General features: G+C 44.3%; 20 non-coding genes across 20 annotated transcripts; all 20 read right to left on the bottom strand.

Annotated features, from left to right (window-relative positions):
* Window positions 1-688: 688 nt before the first annotated feature.
* On the bottom strand, window positions 689-760 carry trnae-uuc (transfer RNA glutamic acid (anticodon UUC)). Its single transcript has one exon. It is a non-coding gene; the product is annotated as a tRNA-Glu (tRNA).
* A 541-nt stretch (window positions 761-1,301) lies between these two features.
* Window positions 1,302-1,375, bottom strand: trnai-aau (transfer RNA isoleucine (anticodon AAU)). Its single transcript has one exon. It is a non-coding gene; the product is annotated as a tRNA-Ile (tRNA).
* A 1,423-nt stretch (window positions 1,376-2,798) lies between these two features.
* On the bottom strand, window positions 2,799-2,870 carry trnae-uuc (transfer RNA glutamic acid (anticodon UUC)). The gene has a single exon. It is a non-coding gene; the product is annotated as a tRNA-Glu (tRNA).
* A 541-nt stretch (window positions 2,871-3,411) lies between these two features.
* Window positions 3,412-3,485, bottom strand: trnai-aau (transfer RNA isoleucine (anticodon AAU)). Its single transcript has one exon. It is a non-coding gene; the product is annotated as a tRNA-Ile (tRNA).
* A 1,423-nt stretch (window positions 3,486-4,908) lies between these two features.
* trnae-uuc (transfer RNA glutamic acid (anticodon UUC)) lies at window positions 4,909-4,980 on the bottom strand. Its single transcript has one exon. It is a non-coding gene; the product is annotated as a tRNA-Glu (tRNA).
* Window positions 4,981-5,521: 541 nt separating this feature from the next.
* Window positions 5,522-5,595, bottom strand: trnai-aau (transfer RNA isoleucine (anticodon AAU)). The gene has a single exon. It is a non-coding gene; the product is annotated as a tRNA-Ile (tRNA).
* A 2,036-nt stretch (window positions 5,596-7,631) lies between these two features.
* trnai-aau (transfer RNA isoleucine (anticodon AAU)) lies at window positions 7,632-7,705 on the bottom strand. The gene has a single exon. It is a non-coding gene; the product is annotated as a tRNA-Ile (tRNA).
* A 1,423-nt stretch (window positions 7,706-9,128) lies between these two features.
* On the bottom strand, window positions 9,129-9,200 carry trnae-uuc (transfer RNA glutamic acid (anticodon UUC)). The gene has a single exon. It is a non-coding gene; the product is annotated as a tRNA-Glu (tRNA).
* Window positions 9,201-9,741: 541 nt separating this feature from the next.
* Window positions 9,742-9,815, bottom strand: trnai-aau (transfer RNA isoleucine (anticodon AAU)). The gene has a single exon. It is a non-coding gene; the product is annotated as a tRNA-Ile (tRNA).
* Window positions 9,816-11,238: 1,423 nt separating this feature from the next.
* Window positions 11,239-11,310, bottom strand: trnae-uuc (transfer RNA glutamic acid (anticodon UUC)). Its single transcript has one exon. It is a non-coding gene; the product is annotated as a tRNA-Glu (tRNA).
* A 541-nt stretch (window positions 11,311-11,851) lies between these two features.
* Window positions 11,852-11,925, bottom strand: trnai-aau (transfer RNA isoleucine (anticodon AAU)). The gene has a single exon. It is a non-coding gene; the product is annotated as a tRNA-Ile (tRNA).
* A 1,423-nt stretch (window positions 11,926-13,348) lies between these two features.
* Window positions 13,349-13,420, bottom strand: trnae-uuc (transfer RNA glutamic acid (anticodon UUC)). Its single transcript has one exon. It is a non-coding gene; the product is annotated as a tRNA-Glu (tRNA).
* A 541-nt stretch (window positions 13,421-13,961) lies between these two features.
* On the bottom strand, window positions 13,962-14,035 carry trnai-aau (transfer RNA isoleucine (anticodon AAU)). The gene has a single exon. It is a non-coding gene; the product is annotated as a tRNA-Ile (tRNA).
* A 2,036-nt stretch (window positions 14,036-16,071) lies between these two features.
* Window positions 16,072-16,145, bottom strand: trnai-aau (transfer RNA isoleucine (anticodon AAU)). Its single transcript has one exon. It is a non-coding gene; the product is annotated as a tRNA-Ile (tRNA).
* A 1,423-nt stretch (window positions 16,146-17,568) lies between these two features.
* Window positions 17,569-17,640, bottom strand: trnae-uuc (transfer RNA glutamic acid (anticodon UUC)). Its single transcript has one exon. It is a non-coding gene; the product is annotated as a tRNA-Glu (tRNA).
* Window positions 17,641-18,181: 541 nt separating this feature from the next.
* On the bottom strand, window positions 18,182-18,255 carry trnai-aau (transfer RNA isoleucine (anticodon AAU)). The gene has a single exon. It is a non-coding gene; the product is annotated as a tRNA-Ile (tRNA).
* Window positions 18,256-19,678: 1,423 nt separating this feature from the next.
* trnae-uuc (transfer RNA glutamic acid (anticodon UUC)) lies at window positions 19,679-19,750 on the bottom strand. The gene has a single exon. It is a non-coding gene; the product is annotated as a tRNA-Glu (tRNA).
* A 541-nt stretch (window positions 19,751-20,291) lies between these two features.
* trnai-aau (transfer RNA isoleucine (anticodon AAU)) lies at window positions 20,292-20,365 on the bottom strand. Its single transcript has one exon. It is a non-coding gene; the product is annotated as a tRNA-Ile (tRNA).
* A 1,423-nt stretch (window positions 20,366-21,788) lies between these two features.
* Window positions 21,789-21,860, bottom strand: trnae-uuc (transfer RNA glutamic acid (anticodon UUC)). The gene has a single exon. It is a non-coding gene; the product is annotated as a tRNA-Glu (tRNA).
* Window positions 21,861-22,401: 541 nt separating this feature from the next.
* Window positions 22,402-22,475, bottom strand: trnai-aau (transfer RNA isoleucine (anticodon AAU)). Its single transcript has one exon. It is a non-coding gene; the product is annotated as a tRNA-Ile (tRNA).
* Between the last annotated feature and the right edge of the window lie 774 nt (window positions 22,476-23,249).

Genomic DNA, 23,249 nt, shown 5'->3' with positions numbered 1-23,249 from the left:
TGTTGGCAAATTTACAGTGTCAATCAGCAATTCAATTCCACATGTTGATTTAATGTTCTGCTGAAGTGTTCATAAAGAAACAAAGCTTGCACAACAGGCTCGATCTCACCGTCTTGAAGACACAGTGAAATATGCTGGAGAGTTTATAACTGTTTGAGACTTAACAATACTGATGTTGAATATCGGTTAGATCAATCACTCCATGAATTCACTGCTGGGAAATTCAGAGCTTGTAAATTGCCTGTGAACGCTAAACATAGACACACAGTGAGCCAATGTGCAAGATAGGAGGGGCCCAGGCCAAATGAATGCTCGGGATAAGTTATCAGTGGCCATGGCCCAGGCATTCACTGATTCCAGTCTTGCAGACGTTGCTAAGTTTAAAATGCTGAATATTTCCACACTGGCAATGCATTGACAGATGGTAAGCTAGAGTGATGTGCCGCAAAAATGTACACGGAAGGCTAAAGTTAGCCATGATTGGCAACATTTACGGTGTCAATCAGCACCAGTTGAGCGAGAGCGAGATCTCCTCATTTACTGCTGACTTTGAAACGGAAGGCACAGAAGTGTATGCTGTATCACTACAACGAATGATGCGCTGCTGATGGTTGGGGCAGCAAGAGTGCAGTGAGCTGTGAATTTGTTCAGGAACAGCCTTGCAGGTCAAACGGCCGAAAATACAATGTTCCCTGACCGGGAATCGAACCCGGGCCGCAGCGGTGAAAGCGCCGAAACCTAACCACTAAACCACCAGGGAAGCTGCTACACATTTGCTTGCCAACAAGCAGACCAACACAGTCTTTCCTGCTTGCTCCTTCCAAAGTCTCACCACTTTCGCGCCAGGTAAAACTGTTCGGAGCAAATGGCATTTTTTGTGGAGAACACCAAAGATATGTCCGCGCATCCGCAGCATCACGTGCGGGTAGGCATCCACTGAAATCTATTTCATTCTGTCCTTTTCTCGGGATTTTTCACTCTCGGTGCCGGGTGAACATTTCATTTAGTGTTTTTGTCCTGAACTGCAGTCTTTTGCCCATCTCCAGGCGAAAGAACCGTTCTGGCTGTCTGTTCCTACTTTTGAGCATTTACGGGAACAGGCCTCCGGTTCATCGTTTATCAGCAAACCAAGAAACAGAAATAAACAGAAAGATGTGCCTCTCCACCCCGTCGGCAAGTAGCAATGACTGTTATTCCAAATAATTCCCAACCCTTGTGATTCTGTGTGGATTTGTTTCATTATAAAGATTTGATTTTCAACGTGACTAAAAACCGAATAAAAATTATGAAAAACACTGGAATGGCCCGTACGGGGATCGAACCCGCGACCTTGGCGTTATTAGCACCACGCTCTAACCAACTGAGCTAACCGGCCACAAGTTGTGTTAACGTTGCGTGAAAGCTCACTCTGCGGGGATTGTGTTTCCAACTCACACTGGATGACAGATTTACTGCATAAACATTGAACGCATCACATCGCTTAAACATTGTTCACTGTTCATCTACAACACTGCGCAGAGTGTAAATAGAACGTAACAGAACGTAACAGCTTAATCTAAAAACAATTCACGTTGAAAATTATTATCACGCAACCGCTGAACAGCCCACTGTCCCGATATAAAATCAGCCACTACCCTTAGAATGAAGGGAACGCGAAATAACCAAAAATTGCTGAAACACGGGATTGAGCCATGAACCATCTGGATCTTCAGTCAAACGCCTTCCCAACTGAACTATTTCGGTCTGACAGTGAACGAAGCAAAGTTTTCTCACACCTTTTTGAAAGAAAACCTGACCCCGGAAGGAATTGCCCCACCCACTCTGTCCTCGTTTCGGGGCAATGGGTCCAAAACACATCTCAGAGCTCAGGTTGTGTCAATGTAAAGTATAATGATACCGAAAATCTTAATGCTCATGTTCCGTTATCAGTGCCCACGATCCAGGCAATGGTCTTGTACACGTTGCTAAGTTCAAAATGTGTATTTTTTCGCACTGGCAATGAATTAACTGATATCTGTGCTGTGATCAACTAGGTTACTTAGGGTGATGTCGTGCAAGAACGTAATGGAAGCCTAATTATAACGGTGATTGTTGTCACACTGTAGTTAAATGTTGGCAAATTTATAGTGTCAATCAGCAATTCAATTCCACATGATGATTTAATGTTCTGCTGAAGTGTTCATAAAGAAACAAAGCTTGCACAACAGGCTCGATCTCACCGTCTTGAAGACACAGTGAAATATACTGGAGAGTTTATAACTGTTTGAGACTTAACAATACTGATGTTGAATATCGGTTAGATCAATCACTCCATGAATTCACTGCTGGGAAATTCAGAGCTTGTAAATTGCCTGTGAACGCTAAACATAGACACACAGTGAGCCAATGTGCAATATAGGAGGGGCCCAGGCCAAATGAATGCTCGGGATAAGTTATCAGTGGCCATGGCCCAGGCATTCACTGATTCCAGTCTTGCAGACGTTGCTAAGTTTAAAATGCTGAATATTTCCACACTGGCAATGCATTGACAGATGGTAAGCTAGAGTGATGTGCCGCAAAAATGTACACGGAAGGCTAAAGTTAGCCATGATTGGCAACATTTACGGTGTCAATCAGCACCAGTTGAGCGAGAGCGAGATCTCCTCATTTACTGCTGATTTTGAAACGGAAGGCACAGAAGTGTGTGCTGTATCACTACAACGAATGATGCGCTGCTGATGGTTGGGGCAGCAAGAGTGCAGTGAGCTGTGAATTTGTTCAGGAACAGCCTTGCAGGTCAAACGGCCGAAAATACAATGTTCCCTGACCGGGAATCGAACCCGGGCCACAGCGGTGAAAGCGCCAAAACCTAACCACTAAACCACCAGGGAAGCTGCTACACATTTGCTTGCCAACAAGCAGACCAACACAGTCTTTCCTGCTTGCTCCTTCCAAAGTCTCACCACTTTCGCGCCAGGTAAAACTGTTCGGAGCAAATGGCATTTTTTGTGGAGAACACCAAAGATATGTCCGCGCATCCGCAGCATCACGTGCGGGTAGGCATCCACTGAAATCTATTTCATTCTGTCCTTTTCTCGGGATTTTTTACTCTCGGTGCCGGGTGAACATTTCATTTAGTGTTTTTGTCCTGAACTGCAGTCTTTTGCCCATCTCCAGGCGACAGAACCGTTCTGGCTGTCTGTTCCTACTTTTGAGCATTTACGGGAACAGGCCTCCGGTTCATCGTTTATCAGCAAACCAAGAAACAGAAATAAACAGAAAGATGTGCCTCTCCACCCCGTCGGCAAGTAGCAATGACTGTTATTCCAAATAATTCCCAACCCTTGTGATTCTGTGTGGATTTGTTTCATTATAAAGATTTGATTTTCAACGTGATTAAAAACCGAATAAAAATTATGAAAAACACTGGAATGACCCGTACGGGGATCGAACCCGCGACCTTGGCGTTATTAGCACCACGCTCTAACCAACTGAGCTAACCGGCCACAAGTTGTGTTAACGTTGCGTGAAAGCTCACTCTGCGGGGATTGTGTTTCCAACTCACACTGGATGACAGATTTACTGCATAAACATTGAACGCATCACATCGCTTAAACATTGTTCATTGTTCATCTACAACACTGCGCAGAGTGTAAATAGAACGTAACAGAACGTAACAGCTTAATCTAAAAACAATTCATGTTGAAAATTATTATCACGCAACCGCTGAACAGCCCACTGTCCCGATATAAAATCAGCCACTACCCTTAGAATGAAGGGAACGCGAAATAACCAAAAATTGCTGAAACACGGGATTGAGCCATGAACCATCTGGATCTTCAGTCAAACGCCTTCCCAACTGAACTATTTCGGTCTGACAGTGAACGAAGCAAAGTTTTCTCACATCTTTTTGAAAGAAAACCTGACCCCGGAAGGAATTGCCCCACCCACTCTGTCCTCGTTTCGGGGCAATGGGTCCAAAACACATCTCAGAGCTCAGGTTGTGTCAATGTAAAGTATAATGATACCGAAAATCTTAATGCTCATGTTCCGTTATCAGTGCCCACGATCCAGGCAATGGTCTTGTACACGTTGCTAAGTTCAAAATGTGTATTTTTTCGCACTGGCAATGAATTAACTGATATCTGTGCTGTGATCAACTAGGTTACTTAGGGTGATGTCGTGCAAGAACGTAATGGAAGCCTAATTATAACGGTGATTGTTGTCACACTGCAGTTAAATGTTGGCAAATTTACAGTGTCAATCAGCAATTCAATTCCACATGTTGATTTAATGTTCTGCTGAAGTGTTCATAAAGAAACAAAGCTTGCACAACAGGCTCGATCTCACCGTCTTGAAGACACAGTGAAATATGCTGGAGAGTTTATAACTGTTTGAGACTTAACAATACTGATGTTGAATATCGGTTAGATCAATCACTCCATGAATTCACTGCTGGGAAATTCAGAGCTTGTAAATTGCCTGTGAACGCTAAACATAGACACACAGTGAGCCAATGTGCAATATAGGAGGGGCCCAGGCCAAATGAATGCTCGGGATAAGTTATCAGTGGCCATGGCCCAGGCATTCACTGATTCCAGTCTTGCAGACGTTGCTAAGTTTAAAATGCTGAATATTTCCACACTGGCAATGCATTGACAGATGGTAAGCTAGAGTGATGTGCCGCAAAAATGTACACGGAAGGCTAAAGTTAGCCATGATTGGCAACATTTACGGTGTCAATCAGCACCAGTTGAGCGAGAGCGAGATCTCCTCATTTACTGCTGACTTTGAAACGGAAGGCACAGAAGTGTGTGCTGTATCACTACAACGAATGATGCGCTGCTGATGGTTGGGGCAGCAAGAGTGCAGTGAGCTGTGAATTTGTTCAGGAACAGCCTTGCAGGTCAAACGGCCGAAAATACAATGTTCCCTGACCGGGAATCGAACCCGGGCCGCAGCGGTGAAAGCGCCGAAACCTAACCACTAAACCACCAGGGAAGCTGCTACACATTTGCTTGCCAACAAGCAGACCAACACAGTCTTTCCTGCTTGCTCCTTCCAAAGTCTCACCACTTCCGCGCCAGGTAAAACTGTTCGTAGCAAATGGCATTTTTTGTGGAGAACACCAAAGATATGTCCGCGCATCCGCAGCATCACGTGCGGGTAGGCATCCACTGAAATCTATTTCATTCTGTCCTTTTCTCGGGATTTTTCACTCTCGGTGCCGGGTGAACATTTCATTTAGTGTTTTTGTCCTGAACTGCAGTCTTTTGCCCATCTCCAGGCGACAGAACCGTTCTGGCTGTCTGTTCCTACTTTTGAGCATTTACGGGAACAGGCCTCCGGTTCATCGTTTATCAGCAAACCAAGAAACAGAAATAAACAGAAAGATGTGCCTCTCCACCCCGTCGGCAAGTAGCAATGACTGTTATTCCAAATAATTCCCAACCCTTGTGATTCTGTGTGGATTTGTTTCATTATAATGATTTGATTTTCAACGTGATTAAAAACCGAATAAAAATTATGAAAAACACTGGAATGGCCCGTACGGGGATCGAACCCGCGACCTTGGCGTTATTAGCACCACGCTCTAACCAACTGAGCTAACCGGCCACAAGTTGTGTTAACGTTGCGTGAAAGCTCACTCTGCGGGGATTGTGTTTCCAACTCACACTGGATGACAGATTTACTGCATAAACATTGAACGCATCACATCGCTTAAACATTGTTCACTGTTCATCTACAACACTGCGCAGAGTGTAAATAGAACGTAACAGAACGTAACAGCTTAATCTAAAAACAATTCATGTTGAAAATTATTATCACGCAACCGCTGAACAGCCCACTGTCCCGATATAAAATCAGCCACTACCCTTAGAATGAAGGGAACGCGAAATAACCAAAAATTGCTGAAACACGGGATTGAGCCATGAACCATCTGGATCTTCAGTCAAACGCCTTCCCAACTGAACTATTTCGGTCTGACAGTGAACGAAGCAAAGTTTTCTCACATCTTTTTGAAAGAAAACCTGACCCCGGAAGGAATTGCCCCACTCACTCTGTCCTCGTTTCGGGGCAATGGGTCCAAAACACATCTCAGAGCTCAGGTTGTGTCAATGTAAAGTATAATGATACCGAAAATCTTAATGCTCATGTTCCGTTATCAGTGCCCACGATCCAGGCAATGGTCTTGTACACGTTGCTAAGTTCAAAATGTGTATTTTTTCGCACTGGTAATGAATTAACTGATATCTGTGCTGTGATCAACTAGGTTACTTAGGGTGATGTCGTGCAAGAACGTAATGGAAGCCTAATTATAACGGTGATTGTTCTCACACTGCAGTTAAATGTTGGCAAATTTACAGTGTCAATCAGCAATTCAATTCCACATGTTGATTTAATGTTCTGCTGAAGTGTTCATAAAGAAACAAAGCTTGCACAACAGGCTCGATCTCACCGTCTTGAAGACACAGTGAAATATACTGGAGAGTTTATAACTGTTTGAGACTTAACAATACTGATGTTGAATATCGGTTAGATCAATCACTCCATGAATTCACTGCTGGGAAATTCAGAGCTTGTAAATTGCCTGTGAACGCTAAACATAGACACACAGTGAGCCAATGTGCAATATAGGAGGGGCCCAGGCCAAATGAATGCTCGGGATAAGTTATCAGTGGCCATGGCCCAGGCATTCACTGATTCCAGTCTTGCAGACGTTGCTAAGTTTAAAATGCTGAATATTTCCACACTGGCAATGCATTGACAGATGGTAAGCTAGAGTGATGTGCCGCAAAAATGTACACGGAAGGCTAAAGTTAGCCATGATTGGCAACATTTACGGTGTCAATCAGCACCAGTTGAGCGAGAGCGAGATCTCCTCATTTACTGCTGACTTTGAAACGGAAGGCACAGAAGTGTGTGCTGTATCACTACAACGAATGATGCGCTGCTGATGGTTGGGGCAGCAAGAGTGCAGTGAGCTGTGAATTTGTTCAGGAACAGCCTTGCAGGTCAAACGGCCGAAAATACAATGTTCCCTGACCGGGAATCGAACCCGGGCCGCAGCGGTGAAAGCGCCAAAACCTAACCACTAAACCACCAGGGAAGCTGCTACACATTTGCTTGCCAACAAGCAGACCAACACAGTCATTCCTGCTTGCTCCTTCCAAAGTCTCACCACTTTCGCGCCAGGTAAAACTGTTCGTAGCAAATGGCATTTTTTGTGGAGAACACCAAAGATATGTCCGCGCATCCGCAGCATCACGTGCGGGTAGGCATCCACTGAAATCTATTTCATTCTGTCCTTTTCTCGGGATTTTTCACTCTCGGTGCCGGGTGAACATTTCATTTAGTGTTTTTGTCCTGAACTGCAGTCTTTTGCCCATCTCCAGGCGACAGAACCGTTCTGGCTGTCTGTTCCTACTTTTGAGCATTTACGGGAACAGGCCTCCGGTTCATCGTTTATCAGCAAACCAAGAAACAGAAATAAACAGAAAGATGTGCCTCTCCACCCCGTCGGCAAGTAGCAATGACTGTTATTCCAAATAATTCCCAACCCTTGTGATTCTGTGTGGATTTGTTTCATTATAATGATTTGATTTTCAACGTGATTAAAAACCGAATAAAAATTATGAAAAACACTGGAATGGCCCGTACGGGGATCGAACCCGCGACCTTGGCATTATTAGCACCACGCTCTAACCAACTGAGCTAACCGGCCACAAGTTGTGTTAACGTTGCGTGAAAGCTCACTCTGCGGGGATTGTGTTTCCAACTCACACTGGATGACAGATTTACTGCATAAACATTGAACGCATCACATCGCTTAAACATTGTTCACTGTTCATCTACAACACTGCGCAGAGTGTAAATAGAACGTAACAGAACGTAACAGCTTAATCTAAAAACAATTCATGTTGAAAATTATTATCACGCAACCGCTGAACAGCCCACTGTCCCGATATAAAATCAGCCACTACCCTTAGAATGAAGGGAACGCGAAATAACCAAAAATTGCTGAAACACGGGATTGAGCCATGAACCATCTGGATCTTCAGTCAAACGCCTTCCCAACTGAACTATTTCGGTCTGACAGTGAACGAAGCAAAGTTTTCTCACATCTTTTTGAAAGAAAACCTGACCCCGGAAGGAATTGCCCCACTCACTCTGTCCTCGTTTCGGGGCAATGGGTCCAAAACACATCTCAGAGCTCAGGTTGTGTCAATGTAAAGTATAATGATACCGAAAATCTTAATGCTCATGTTCCGTTATCAGTGCCCACGATCCAGGCAATGGTCTTGTACACGTTGCTAAGTTCAAAATGTGTATTTTTTCGCACTGGTAATGAATTAACTGATATCTGTGCTGTGATCAACTAGGTTACTTAGGGTGATGTCGTGCAAGAACGTAATGGAAGCCTAATTATAACGGTGATTGTTCTCACACTGCAGTTAAATGTTGGCAAATTTACAGTGTCAATCAGCAATTCAATTCCACATGTTGATTTAATGTTCTGCTGAAGTGTTCATAAAGAAACAAAGCTTGCACAACAGGCTCGATCTCACCGTCTTGAAGACACAGTGAAATATACTGGAGAGTTTATAACTGTTTGAGACTTAACAATACTGATGTTGAATATCGGTTAGATCAATCACTCCATGAATTCACTGCTGGGAAATTCAGAGATTGTAAATTGCCTGTGAACGCTAAACATAGACACACAGTGAGCCAATGTGCAATATAGGAGGGGCCCAGGCCAAATGAATGCTCGGGATAAGTTATCAGTGGCCATGGCCCAGGCATTCACTGATTCCAGTCTTGCAGACGTTGCTAAGTTTAAAATGCTGAATATTTCCACACTGGCAATGCATTGACAGATGGTAAGCTAGAGTGATGTGCCGCAAAAATGTACACGGAAGGCTAAAGTTAGCCATGATTGGCAACATTTACGGTGTCAATCAGCACCAGTTGAGCGAGAGCGAGATCTCCTCATTTACTGCTGACTTTGAAACGGAAGGCACAGAAGTGTGTGCTGTATCACTACAACGAATGATGCGCTGCTGATGGTTGGGGCAGCAAGAGTGCAGTGAGCTGTGAATTTGTTCAGGAACAGCCTTGCAGGTCAAACGGCCGAAAATACAATGTTCCCTGACCGGGAATCGAACCCGGGCCGCAGCGGTGAAAGCGCCGAAACCTAACCACTAAACCACCAGGGAAGCTGCTGCACATTTGCTTGCCAACAAGCAGACCAACACAGTCTTTCCTGCTTGCTCCTTCCAAAGTCTCACCACTTTCGCGCCAGGTAAAACTGTTCGTAGCAAATGGCATTTTTTGTGGAGAACACCAAAGTTATGTCCGCGCATCCGCAGCATCACGTGCGGGTAGGCATCCACTGAAATCTATTTCATTCTGTTCTTTTCTCGGGATTTTTCACTCTCGGTGCCGGGTGAACATTTCATTTAGTGTTTTTGTCCTGAACTGCAGTCTTTTGCTCATCTCCAGGCGACAGAACCGTTCTGGCTGTCTGTTCCTACTTTTGAGCATTTACGGGAACAGGCCTCCGGTTCATCATTTATCAGCAAACCAAGAAACAGAAATAAACAGAAAGATGTGCCTCTCCACCCCGTCGGCAAGTAGCAATGACTGTTATTCCAAATAATTCCCAACCCTTGTGATTCTGTGTGGATTTGTTTCATTATAAAGATTTGATTTTCAACGTGACTAAAAACCGAATAAAAATTATGAAAAACACTGGAATGGCCCGTACGGGGATCGAACCCGCGACCTTGGCGTTATTAGCACCACGCTCTAACCAACTGAGCTAACCGGCCACAAGTTGTGTTAACGTTGCGTGAAAGCTCACTCTGCGGGGATTGTGTTTCCAACTCACACTGGATGACAGATTTACTGCATAAACATTGAACGCATCACATCGCTTAAACATTGTTCACTGTTCATCTACAACACTGCGCAGAGTGTAAATAGAACGTAACAGAACGTAACAGCTTAATCTAAAAACAATTCATGTTGAAAATTATTATCACGCAACCGCTGAACAGCCCACTGTCCCGATATAAAATCAGCCACTACCCTTAGAATGAAGGGAACGCGAAATAACCAAAAATTGCTGAAACACGGGATTGAGCCATGAACCATCTGGATCTTCAGTCAAACGCCTTCCCAACTGAACTATTTCGGTCTGACAGTGAACGAAGCAAAGTTTTCTCACACCTTTTTGAAAGAAAACCTGACCCCGGAAGGAATTGCCCCACCCACTCTGTCCTCGTTTCGGGGCAATGGGTCCAAAGCACATCTCAGAGCTCAGGTTGTGTCAATGTAAAGTATAATGATACCGAAAATCTTAATGCTCATGTTCCGTTATCAGTGCCCACGATCCAGGCAATGGTCTTGTACACGTTGCTAAGTTCAAAATGTGTATTTTTTCGCACTGGCAATGAATTAACTGATATCTGTGCTGTGATCAACTAGGTTACTTAGGGTGATGTCGTGCAAGAACGTAATGGAAGCCTAATTATAACGGTGATTGTTGTCACACTGCAGTTAAATGTTGGCAAATTTACAGTGTCAATCAGCAATTCAATTCCACATGTTGATTTAATGTTCTGCTGAAGTGTTCATAAAGAAACAAAGCTTGCACAACAGGCTCGATCTCACCGTCTTGAAGACACAGTGAAATATACTGGAGAGTTTATAACTGTTTGAGACTTAACAATACTGATGTTGAATATCGGTTAGATCAATCACTCCATGAATTCACTGCTGGGAAATTCAGAGCTTGTAAATTGCCTGTGAACGCTAAACATAGACACACAGTGAGCCAATGTGCAATATAGGAGGGGCCCAGGCCAAATGAATGCTCGGGATAAGTTATCAGTGGCCATGGCCCAGGCATTCACTGATTCCAGTCTTGCAGACGTTGCTAAGTTTAAAATGCTGAATATTTCCACACTGGCAATGCATTGACAGATGGTAAGCTAGAGTGATGTGCCGCAAAAATGTACACGGAAGGCTAAAGTTAGCCATGATCGGCAACATTTACGGTGTCAATCAGCACCAGTTGAGCGAGAGCGAGATCTCCTCATTTACTGCTGACTTTGAAACGGAAGGCACAGAAGTGTGTGCTGTATCACTACAACGAATGATGCGCTGCTGATGGTTGGGGCAGCAAGAGTGCAGTGAGCTGTGAATTTGTTCAAGAACAGCCTTGCAGGTCAAACGGCCGAAAATACAATGTTCCCTGACCGGGAATCGAACCCGGGCCGCAGCGGTGAAAGCGCCGAAACCTAACCACTAAACCACCAGGGAAGCTGCTACACATTTGCTTGCCAACAAGCAGACCAACACAGTCTTTCCTGCTTGCTCCTTCCAAAGTCTCACCACTTTCGCGCCAGGTAAAACTGTTCGTAGCAAATGGCATTTTTTGTGGAGAACACCAAAGATATGTCCGCGCATCCGCAGCATCACGTGCGGGTAGGCATCCACTGAAATCTATTTCATTCTGTCCTTTTCTCGGGATTTTTCACTCTCGGTGCCGGGTGAACATTTCATTTAGTGTTTTTGTCCTGAACTGCAGTCTTTTGCCCATCTCCAGGCGACAGAACCGTTCTGGCTGTCTGTTCCTACTTTTGAGCATTTACGGGAACAGGCCTCCGGTTCATCGTTTATCAGCAAACCAAGAAACAGAAATAAACAGAAAGATGTGCCTCTCCACCCCGTCGGCAAGTAGCAATGACTGTTATTCCAAATAATTCCCAACCCTTGTGATTCTGTGTGGATTTGTTTCATTATAAAGATTTGATTTTCAACGTGATTAAAAACCGAATAAAAATTATGAAAAACACTGGAATGGCCCGTACGGGGATCGAACCCGCGACCTTGGCGTTATTAGCACCACGCTCTAACCAACTGAGCTAACCGGCCACAAGTTGTGTTAACGTTGCGTGAAAGCTCACTCTGCGGGGATTGTGTTTCCAACTCACACTGGATGACAGATTTACTGCATAAACATTGAACGCATCACATCGCTTAAACATTGTTCACTGTTCATCTACAACACTGCGCAGAGTGTAAATAGAACGTAACAGAACGTAACAGCTTAATCTAAAAACAATTCATGTTGAAAATTATTATCACGCAACCGCTGAACAGCCCACTGTCCCGATATAAAATCAGCCACTACCCTTAGAATGAAGGGAACGCGAAATAACCAAAAATTGCTGAAACACGGGATTGAGCCATGAACCATCTGGATCTTCAGTCAAACGCCTTCCCAACTGAACTATTTCGGTCTGACAGTAAACGAAGCAAAGTTTTCTCACACCTTTTTGAAAGAAAACCTGACCCCGGAAGGAATTGCCCCACCCACTCTGTCCTCGTTTCGGGGCAATGGGTCCAAAACACATCTCAGAGCTCAGGTTGTGTCAATGTAAAGTATAATGATACCGAAAATCTTAATGCTCATGTTCCGTTATCAGTGCCCACGATCCAGGCAATGGTCTTGTACACGTTGCTAAGTTCAAAATGTGTATTTTTTCGCACTGGCAATGAATTAACTGATATCTGTGCTGTGATCAACTAGGTTACTTAGGGTGATGTCGTGCAAGAACGTAATGGAAGCCTAATTATAACGGTGATTGTTCTCACACTGCAGTTAAATGTTGGCAAATTTACAGTGTCAATCAGCAATTCAATTCCACATGTTGATTTAATGTTCTGCTGAAGTGTTCATAAAGAAACAAAGCTTGCACAACAGGCTCGATCTCACCGTCTTGAAGACACAGTGAAATATACTGGAGAGTTTATAACTGTTTGAGACTTAACAATACTGATGTTGAATATCGGTTAGATCAATCACTCCATGAATTCACTGCTGGAAAATTCAGAGCTTGTAAATTGCCTGTGAACGCTAAACATAGACACACAGTGAGCCAATGTGCAATATAGGAGGGGCCCAGGCCAAATGAATGCTCGGGATAAGTTATCAGTGGCCATGGCCCAGGCATTCACTGATTCCAGTCTTGCAGACGTTGCTAAGTTTAAAATGCTGAATATTTCCACACTGGCAATGCATTGACAGATGGTAAGCTAGAGTGATGTGCCGCAAAAATGTACACGGAAGGCTAAAGTTAGCCATGATTGGCAACATTTACGGTGTCAATCAGCACCAGTTGAGCGAGAGCGAGATCTCCTCATTTACTGCTGACTTTGAAACGGAAGGCACAGAAGTGTGTGCTGTATCACTACAACGAATGATGCGCTGCTGATGGTTGGGGCAGCAAGAGTGCAGTGAGCTGTGAATTTGTTCAGGAACAGCCTTGCAGGTCAAACGGCCGAAAATACAATGTTCCCTGACCGGGAATCGAACCCGGGCCGCAGCGGTGAAAGCGCCGAAACCTAACCACTAAACCACCAGGGAAGCTGCTGCACATTTGCTTGCCAACAAGCAGACCAACACAGTCTTTCCTGCTTGCTCCTTCCAAAGTCTCACCACTTTCGCGCCAGGTAAAACTGTTCGTAGCAAATGGCATTTTTTGTGGAGAACACCAAAGTTATGTCCGCGCATCCGCAGCATCACGTGCGGGTAGGCATCCACTGAAATCTATTTCATTCTGTCCTTTTCTCGGGATTTTTCACTCTCGGTGCCGGGTGAACATTTCATTTAGTGTTTTTGTCCTGAACTGCAGTCTTTTGCCCATCTCCAGGCGACAGAACCGTTCTGGCTGTCTGTTCCTACTTTTGAGCATTTACGGGAACAGGCCTCCGGTTCATCGTTTATCAGCAAACCAAGAAACAGAAATAAACAGAAAGATGTGCCTCTCCACCCCGTCGGCAAGTAGCAATGACTGTTATTCCAAATAATTCCCAACCCTTGTGATTCTGTGTGGATTTGTTTCATTATAAAGATTTGATTTTCAACGTGATTTAAAACCGAATAAAAATTATGAAAAACACTGGAATGGCCCGTACGGGGATCGAACCCGCGACCTTGGCGTTATTAGCACCACGCTCTAACCAACTGAGCTAACCGGCCACAAGTTGTGTTAACGTTGCGTGAAAGCTCACTCTGCGGGGATTGTGTTTCCAACTCACACTGGATGACAGATTTACTGCATAAACATTGAACGCATCACATCGCTTAAACATTGTTCACTGTTCATCTACAACACTGCGCAGAGTGTAAATAGAACGTAACAGAACGTAACAGCTTAATCTAAAATCAATTCATGTTGAAAATTATTATCACGCAACCGCTGAACAGCCCACTGTCCCGATATAAAATCAGCCACTACCCTTAGAATGAAGGGAACGCGAAATAACCAAAAATTGCTGAAACACGGGATTGAGCCATGAACCATCTGGATCTTCAGTCAAACGCCTTCCCAACTGAACTATTTCGGTCTGACAGTAAACGAAGCAAAGTTTTCTCACACCTTTTTGAAAGAAAACCTGACCCCGGAAGGAATTGCCCCACCCACTCTGTCCTCGTTTCGGGGCAATGGGTCCAAAACACATCTCAGAGCTCAGGTTGTGTCAATGTAAAGTATAATGATACCGAAAATCTTAATGCTCATGTTCCGTTATCAGTGCCCACGATCCAGGCAATGGTCTTGTACACGTTGCTAAGTTCAAAATGTGTATTTTTTCGCACTGGCAATGAATTAACTGATATCTGTGCTGTGATCAACTAGGTTACTTAGGGTGATGTCGTGCAAGAACGTAATGGAAGCCTAATTATAACGGTGATTGTTCTCACACTGCAGTTAAATGTTGGCAAATTTACAGTGTCAATCAGCAATTCAATTCCACATGTTGATTTAATGTTCTGCTGAAGTGTTCATAAAGAAACAAAGCTTGCACAACAGGCTCGATCTCACCGTCTTGAAGACACAGTGAAATATACTGGAGAGTTTATAACTGTTTGAGACTTAACAATACTGATGTTGAATATCGGTTAGATCAATCACTCCATGAATTCACTGCTGGGAAATTCAGAGATTGTAAATTGCCTGTGAACGCTAAACATAGACACACAGTGAGCCAATGTGCAATATAGGAGGGGCCCAGGCCAAATGAATGCTCGGGATAAGTTATCAGTGGCCATGGCCCAGGCATTCACTGATTCCAGTCTTGCAGACGTTGCTAAGTTTAAAATGCTGAATATTTCCACACTGGCAATGCATTGACAGATGGTAAGCTAGAGTGATGTGCCGCAAAAATGTACACGGAAGGCTAAAGTTTGCCATGATTGGCAACATTTACGGTGTCAATCAGCACCAGTTGAGCGAGAGCGAGATCTCCTCATTTACTGCTGACTTTGAAACGGAAGGCACAGAAGTGTGTGCTGTATCACTACAACGAATGATGCGCTGCTGATGGTTGGGGCAGCAAGAGTGCAGTGAGCTGTGAATTTGTTCAGGAACAGCCTTGCAGGTCAAACGGCCGAAAATACAATGTTCCCTGACCGGGAATCGAACCCGGGCCGCAGCGGTGAAAGCGCCAAAACCTAACCACTAAACCACCAGGGAAGCTGCTACACATTTGCTTGCCAACAAGCAGACCAACACAGTCTTTCCTGCTTGCTCCTTCCAAAGTCTCACCACTTTCGCGCCAGGTAAAACTGTTCGGAGCAAATGGCATTTTTTGTGGAGAACACCAAAGATATGTCCGCGCATCCGCAGCATCACGTGCGGGTAGGCATCCACTGAAATCTATTTCATTCTGTCCTTTTCTCGGGATTTTTCACTCTCGGTGCCGGGTGAACATTTCATTTAGTGTTTTTGTCCTGAACTGCAGTCTTTTGCCCATCTCCAGGCGACAGAACCGTTCTGGCTGTCTGTTCCTACTTTTGAGCATTTACGGGAACAGGCCTCCGGTTCATCGTTTATCAGCAAACCAAGAAACAGAAATAAACAGAAAGATGTGCCTCTCCACCCCGTCGGCAAGTAGCAATGACTGTTATTCCAAATAATTCCCAACCCTTGTGATTCTGTGTGGATTTGTTCCATTATAAAGATTTGATTTTCAACGTGACCAAAAACCGAATAAAAATTATGAAAAACACTGGCATGGCCCGTACGGGGATCGAACCCGCGACCTTGGCGTTATTAGCACCACGCTCTAACCAACTGAGCAACCCGGCCACAAGTTGTGTTAACGTTGCGTGAAAGCTCACTCTGCGGGGATTGTGTTTCCAACTCACACTGGATGACAGATTTACTGCATAAACATTGAACGCATCACATCGCTTAAACATTGTTCACTGTTCATCTACAACACTGCGCAGAGTGTAAATAGAACGTAACAGAACGTAACAGCTTAATCTAAAAACAATTCATGTTGAAAATTATTATCACGCAACCGCTGAACAGCCCACTGTCCCGATATAAAATCAGCCACTACCCTTAGAATGAAGGGAACGCGAAATAACCAAAAATTGCTGAAACACGGGATTGAGCCATGAACCATCTGGATCTTCAATCAAACGCCTTCCCAACTGAACTATTTCGGTCTGACAGTGAACGAAGCAAAGTTTTCTCACACCTTTTTGAAAGAAAACCTGACCCCGGAAGGAATTGCCCCACCCACTCTGTCCTCGTTTCGGGGCAATGGGTCCAAAACACATCTCAGAGCTCAGGTTGTGTCAATGTAAAGTATAATGATACCGAAAATCTTAATGCTCATGTTCCGTTATCAGTGCCCACGATCCAGGCAATGGTCTTGTACACGTTGCTAAGTTCAAAATGTGTATTTTTTCGCACTGGCAATGAATTAACTGATATCTGTGCTGTGATCAACTAGGTTACTTAGGGTGATGTCGTGCAAGAACGTAATGGAAGCCTAATTATAACGGTGATTGTTCTCACACTGCAGTTAAATGTTGGCAAATTTACAGTGTCAATCAGCAATTCAATTCCACATGTTGATTTAATGTTCTGCTGAAGTGTTCATAAAGAAACAAAGCTTGCACAACAGGCTCGATCTCACCGTCTTGAAGACACAGTGAAATATACTGGAGAGTTTATAACTGTTTGAGACTTAACAATACTGATGTTGAATATCGGTTAGATCAATCACTCCATGAATTCACTGCTGGGAAATTCAGAGCTTGTAAATTGCCTGTGAACGCTAAACATAGACACACAGTGAGCCAATGTGCAATATAGGAGGGGCCCAGGCCAAATGAATGCTCGGGATAAGTTATCAGTGGCCATGGCCCAGGCATTCACTGATTCCAGTCTTGCAGACGTTGCTAAGTTTAAAATGCTGAATATTTCCACACTGGCAATGCATTGACAGATGGTAAGCTAGAGTGATGTGCCGCAAAAATGTACACGGAAGGCTAAAGTTAGCCATGATTGGCAACATTTACGGTGTCAATCAGCACCAGTTGAGCGAGAGCGAGATCTCCTCATTTACTGCTGACTTTGAAACGGAAGGCACAGAAGTGTGTGCTGTATCACTACAACGAATGATGCGCTGCTGATGGTTGGGGCAGCAAGACTGCAGTGAGCTGTGAATTTGTTCAGGAACAGCCTTGCAGGTCAAACCGCCGAAAATACAATGTTCCCTGACCGGGAATCGAACCCGGGCCGCAGCGGTGAAAGCGCCGAAACCTAACCACTAAACCACCAGGGAAGCTGCTACACATTTGCTTGCCAACAAGCAGACCAACACAGTCTTTCCTGCTTGCTCCTTCCAAAGTCTCACCACTTTCGCGCCAGGTAAAACTGTTCGGAGCAAATGGCATTTTTTGTGGAGAACACCAAAGATATGTCCGCGCATCCGCAGCATCACGTGCGGGTAGGCATCCACTGAAATCTATTTCATTCTGTCCTTTTCTCGGGATTTTTCACTCTCGGTGCCGGGTGAACATTTCATTTAGTGTTTTTGTCCTGAACTGCAGTCTTTTGCCCATCTCCAGGCGACAGAACCGTTCTGGCTGTCTGTTCCTACTTTTGAGCATTTACGGGAACAGGCCTCCGGTTCATCGTTTATCAGCAAACCAAGAAACAGAAATAAACAGAAAGATGTGCCTCTCCACCCCGTCGGCAAGTAGCAATGACTGTTATTCCAAATAATTCCCAACCCTTGTGATTCTGTGTGGATTTGTTCCATTATAAAGATTTGATTTTCAACGTGACCAAAAACCGAATAAAAATTATGAAAAACACTGGCATGGCCCGTACGGGGATCGAACCCGCGACCTTGGCGTTATTAGCACCACGCTCTAACCAACTGAGCAACCCGGCCACAAGTTGTGTTAACGTTGCGTGAAAGCTCACTCTGCGGGGATTGTGTTTCCAACTCACACTGGATGACAGATTTACTGCATAAACATTGAACGCATCACATCGCTTAAACATTGTTCACTGTTCATCTACAACACTGCGCAGAGTGTAAATAGAACGTAACAGAACGTAACAGCTTAATCTAAAAACAATTCATGTTGAAAATTATTATCACGCAACCGCTGAACAGCCCACTGTCCCGATATAAAATCAGCCACTACCCTTAGAATGAAGGGAACGCGAAATAACCAAAAATTGCTGAAACACGGGATTGAGCCATGAACCATCTGGATCTTCAATCAAACGCCTTCCCAACTGAACTATTTCGGTCTGACAGTGAACGAAGCAAAGTTTTCTCACACCTTTTTGAAAGAAAACCTGACCCCGGAAGGAATTGCCCCACCCACTCTGTCCTCGTTTCGGGGCAATGGGTCCAAAACACATCTCAGAGCTCAGGTTGTGTCAATGTAAAGTATAATGATACCGAAAATCTTAATGCTCATGTTCCGTTATCAGTGCCCACGATCCAGGCAATGGTCTTGTACACGTTGCTAAGTTCAAAATGTGTATTTTTTCGCACTGGCAATGAATTAACTGATATCTGTGCTGTGATCAACTAGGTTACTTAGGGTGATGTCGTGCAAGAACGTAATGGAAGCCTAATTATAACGGTGATTGTTCTCACACTGCAGTTAAATGTTGGCAAATTTACAGTGTCAATCAGCAATTCAATTCCACATGTTGATTTAATGTTCTGCTGAAGTGTTCATAAAGAAACAAAGCTTGCACAACAGGCTCGATCTCACCGTCTTGAAGACACAGTGAAATATACTGGAGAGTTTATAACTGTTTGAGACTTAACAATACTGATGTTGAATATCGGTTAGATCAATCACTCCATGAATTCACTGCTGGGAAATTCAGAGCTTGTAAATTGCCTGTGAACGCTAAACATAGACACACAGTGAGCCAATGTGCAATATAGGAGGGGCCCAGGCCAAATGAATGCTCGGGATAAGTTATCAGTGGCCATGGCCCAGGCATTCACTGATTCCAGTCTTGCAGACGTTGCTAAGTTTAAAATGCTGAATATTTCCACACTGGCAATGCATTGACAGATGGTAAGCTAGAGTGATGTGCCGCAAAAATGTACACGGAAGGCTAAAGTTAGCCATGATTGGCAACATTTACGGTGTCAATCAGCACCAGTTGAGCGAGAGCGAGATCTCCTCATTTACTGCTGACTTTGAAACGGAAGGCACAGAAGTGTGTGCTGTATCACTACAACGAATGATGCGCTGCTGATGGTTGGGGCAGCAAGACTGCAGTGAGCTGTGAATTTGTTCAGGAACAGCCTTGCAGGTCAAACCGCCGAAAATACAATGTTCCCTGACCGGGAATCGAACCCGGGCCGCAGCGGTGAAAGCGCCGAAACCTAACCACTAAACCACCAGGGAAGCTGCTACACATTTGCTTGCCAACAAGCAGACCAACACAGTCTTTCCTGCTTGCTCCTTCCAAAGTCTCACCACTTTCGCGCCAGGTAAAACTGTTCGGAGCAAATGGCATTTTTTGTGGAGAACACCAAAGATATGTCCGCGCATCCGCAGCATCACGTGCGGGTAGGCATCCACTGAAATCTATTTCATTCTGTCCTTTTCTCGGGATTTTTCACTCTCGGTGCCGGGTGAACATTTCATTTAGTGTTTTTGTCCTGAACTGCAGTCTTTTGCCCATCTCCAGGCGACAGAACCGTTCTGGCTGTCTGTTCCTACTTTTGAGCATTTACGGGAACAGGCCTCCGGTTCATCGTTTATCAGCAAACCAAGAAACAGAAATAAACAGAAAGATGTGCCTCTCCACCCCGTCGGCAAGTAGCAATGACTGTTATTCCAAATAATTCCCAACCCTTGTGATTCTGTGTGGATTTGTTTCATTATAAAGATTTGATTTTCAACGTGATTAAAAACCGAATAAAAATTATGAAAAACACTGGAATGGCCCGTACGGGGATCGAACCCGCGACCTTGGCGTTATTAGCACCACGCTCTAACCAACTGAGCTAACCGGCCACAAGTTGTGTTAACGTTGCGTGAAAGCTCACTCTGCGGGGATTGTGTTTCCAACTCACACTGGATGACAGATTTACTGCATAAACATTGAACGCATCACATCGCTTAAACATTGTTCACTGTTCATCTACAACACTGCGCAGAGTGTAAATAGAACGTAACAGAACGTAACAGCTTAATCTAAAAACAATTCATGTTGAAAATTATTATCACGCAACCGCTGAACAGCCCACTGTCCCGATATAAAATCAGCCACTACCCTTAGAATGAAGGGAACGCGAAATAACCAAAAATTGCTGAAACACGGGATTGAGCCATGAACCATCTGGATCTTCAGTCAAACGCCTTCCCAACTGAACTATTTCGGTCTGACAGTAAACGAAGCAAAGTTTTCTCACACCTTTTTGAAAGAAAACCTGACCCCGGAAGGAATTGCCCCACCCACTCTGTCCTCGTTTCGGGGCAATGGGTCCAAAACACATCTCAGAGCTCAGGTTGTGTCAATGTAAAGTATAATGATACCGAAAATCTTAATGCTCATGTTCCGTTATCAGTGCCCACGATCCAGGCAATGGTCTTGTACACGTTGCTAAGTTCAAAATGTGTATTTTTTCGCACTGGCAATGAATTAACTGATATCTGTGCTGTGATCAACTAGGTTACTTAGGGTGATGTCGTGCAAGAACGTAATGGAAGCCTAATTATAACGGTGATTGTTGTCACACTGCAGTTAAATGTTGGCAAATTTACAGTGTCAATCAGCAATTCAATTCCACATGATGATTTAATGTTCTGCTGAAGTGTTCATAAAGAAACAAAGCTTGCACAACAGGCTCGATCTCACCGTCTTGAAGACACAGTGAAATATACTGGAGAGTTTATAACTGTTTGAGACTTAACAATACTGATGTTGAATATCGGTTAGATCAATCACTCCATGAATTCACTGCTGGGAAATTCAGAGCTTGTAAATTGCCTGTGAACGCTAAACATAGACACACAGTGAGCCAATGTGCAATATAGGAGGGGCCCAGGCCAAATGAATGCTCGGGATAAGTTATCAGTGGCCATGGCCCAGGCATTCACTGATTCCAGTCTTGCAGACGTTGCTAAGTTTAAAATGCTGAATATTTCCACACTGGCAATGCATTGACAGATGGTAAGCTAGAGTGATGTGCCGCAAAAATGTACACGGAAGGCTAAAGTTAGCCATGATTGGCAACATTTACGGTGTCAATCAGCACCAGTTGAGCGAGAGCGAGATCTCCTCATTTACTGCTGACTTTGAAACGGAAGGCACAGAAGTGTGTGCTGTATCACTACAACGAATGATGCGCTGCTGATGGTTGGGGCAGCAAGAGTGCAGTGAGCTGTGAATTTGTTCAGGAACAGCCTTGCAGGTCAAACGGCCGAAAATACAATGTTCCCTGACCGGGAATCGAACCCGGGCCGCAGCGGTGAAAGCGCCGAAACCTAACCACTAAACCACCAGGGAAGCTGCTACACATTTGCTTGCCAACAAGCAGACCAACACAGTCTTTACTGCTTGCTCCTTCCAAAGTCTCACCACTTTCGCGCCAGGTAAAACTGTTCGGAGCAAATGGCATTTTTTGTGGAGAACACCAAAGATATGTCCGCGCATCCGCAGCATCACGTGCGGGTAGGCATCCACTGAAATCTATTTCATTCTGTCCTTTTCTCGGGATTTTTCACTCTCGGTGCCGGGTGAACATTTCATTTAGTGTTTTTGTCCTGAACTGCAGTCTTTTGCCCATCTCCAGGCGACAGAACCGTTCTGGCTGTCTGTTCCTACTTTTGAGCATTTACGGGAACAGGCCTCCGGTTCATCGTTTATCAGCAAACCAAGAAACAGAAATAAACAGAAAGATGTGCCTCTCCACCCCGTCGGCAAGTAGCAATGACTGTTATTCCAAATAATTCCCAACCCTTGTGATTCTGTGTGGATTTGTTCCATTATAAAGATTTGATTTTCAACGTGACCAAAAACCGAATAAAAATTATGAAAAACACTGGCATGGCCCGTACGGGGATCGAACCCGCGACCTTGGCGTTATTAGCACCACGCTCTAACCAACTGAGCTACCCGGCCACAAGTTGTGTTAACGTTGCGTGAAAGCTCACTCTGCGGGGATTGTGTTTCCAACTCACACTGGATGACAGATTTACTGCATAATCATTGAACGCATCACATCGCTTAAACATTGTTCACTGTTCATCTACAACACTGCGCAGAGTGTAAATAGAACGTAACAGAACGTAACAGCTTAATCTAAAAACAATTCATGTTGAAAATTATTATCACGCAACCGCTGAACAGCCCACTGTCCCGATATAAAATCAGCCACTACCCTTAGAATGAAGGGAACGCGAAATAACCAAAAATTGCTGAAACACGGGATTGAGCCATGAACCATCTGGATCTTCAATCAAACGCCTTCCCAACTGAACTATTTCGGTCTGACAGTGAACGAAGCAAAGTTTTCTCACACCTTTTTGAAAGAAAACTTGACCCCGGAAGGAATTGCCCCACCCACTCTGTCCTCGTTTCGGGGCAATGGGTCCAAAACACATCTCAGAGCTCAGGTTGTGTCAATGTAAAGTATAATGATACCGAAAATCTTAATGCTCATGTTCCGTTATCAGTGCCCACGATCCAGGCAATGGTCTTGTACACGTTGCTAAGTTCAAAATGTGTATTTTTTCGCACTGGCAATGAATTAACTGATATCTGTGCTGTGATCAACTAGGTTACTTAGGGTGATGTCGTGCAAGAACGTAATGGAAGCCTAATTATAACGGTGATTGTTCTCACACTGCAGTTAAATGTTGGCAAATTTACAGTGTCAATCAGCAATTCAATTCC

The sequence above is a fragment of the Pristiophorus japonicus genome, unplaced genomic scaffold, assembly GCF_044704955.1.
Source record: "Pristiophorus japonicus isolate sPriJap1 unplaced genomic scaffold, sPriJap1.hap1 HAP1_SCAFFOLD_45, whole genome shotgun sequence".
Lineage (NCBI taxonomy): Eukaryota > Metazoa > Chordata > Chondrichthyes > Pristiophoridae > Pristiophorus > Pristiophorus japonicus.
The sequence above is the reverse complement of the archived record's forward strand: the minus strand, read 5'-3'. Positions and strand labels throughout refer to the sequence as shown.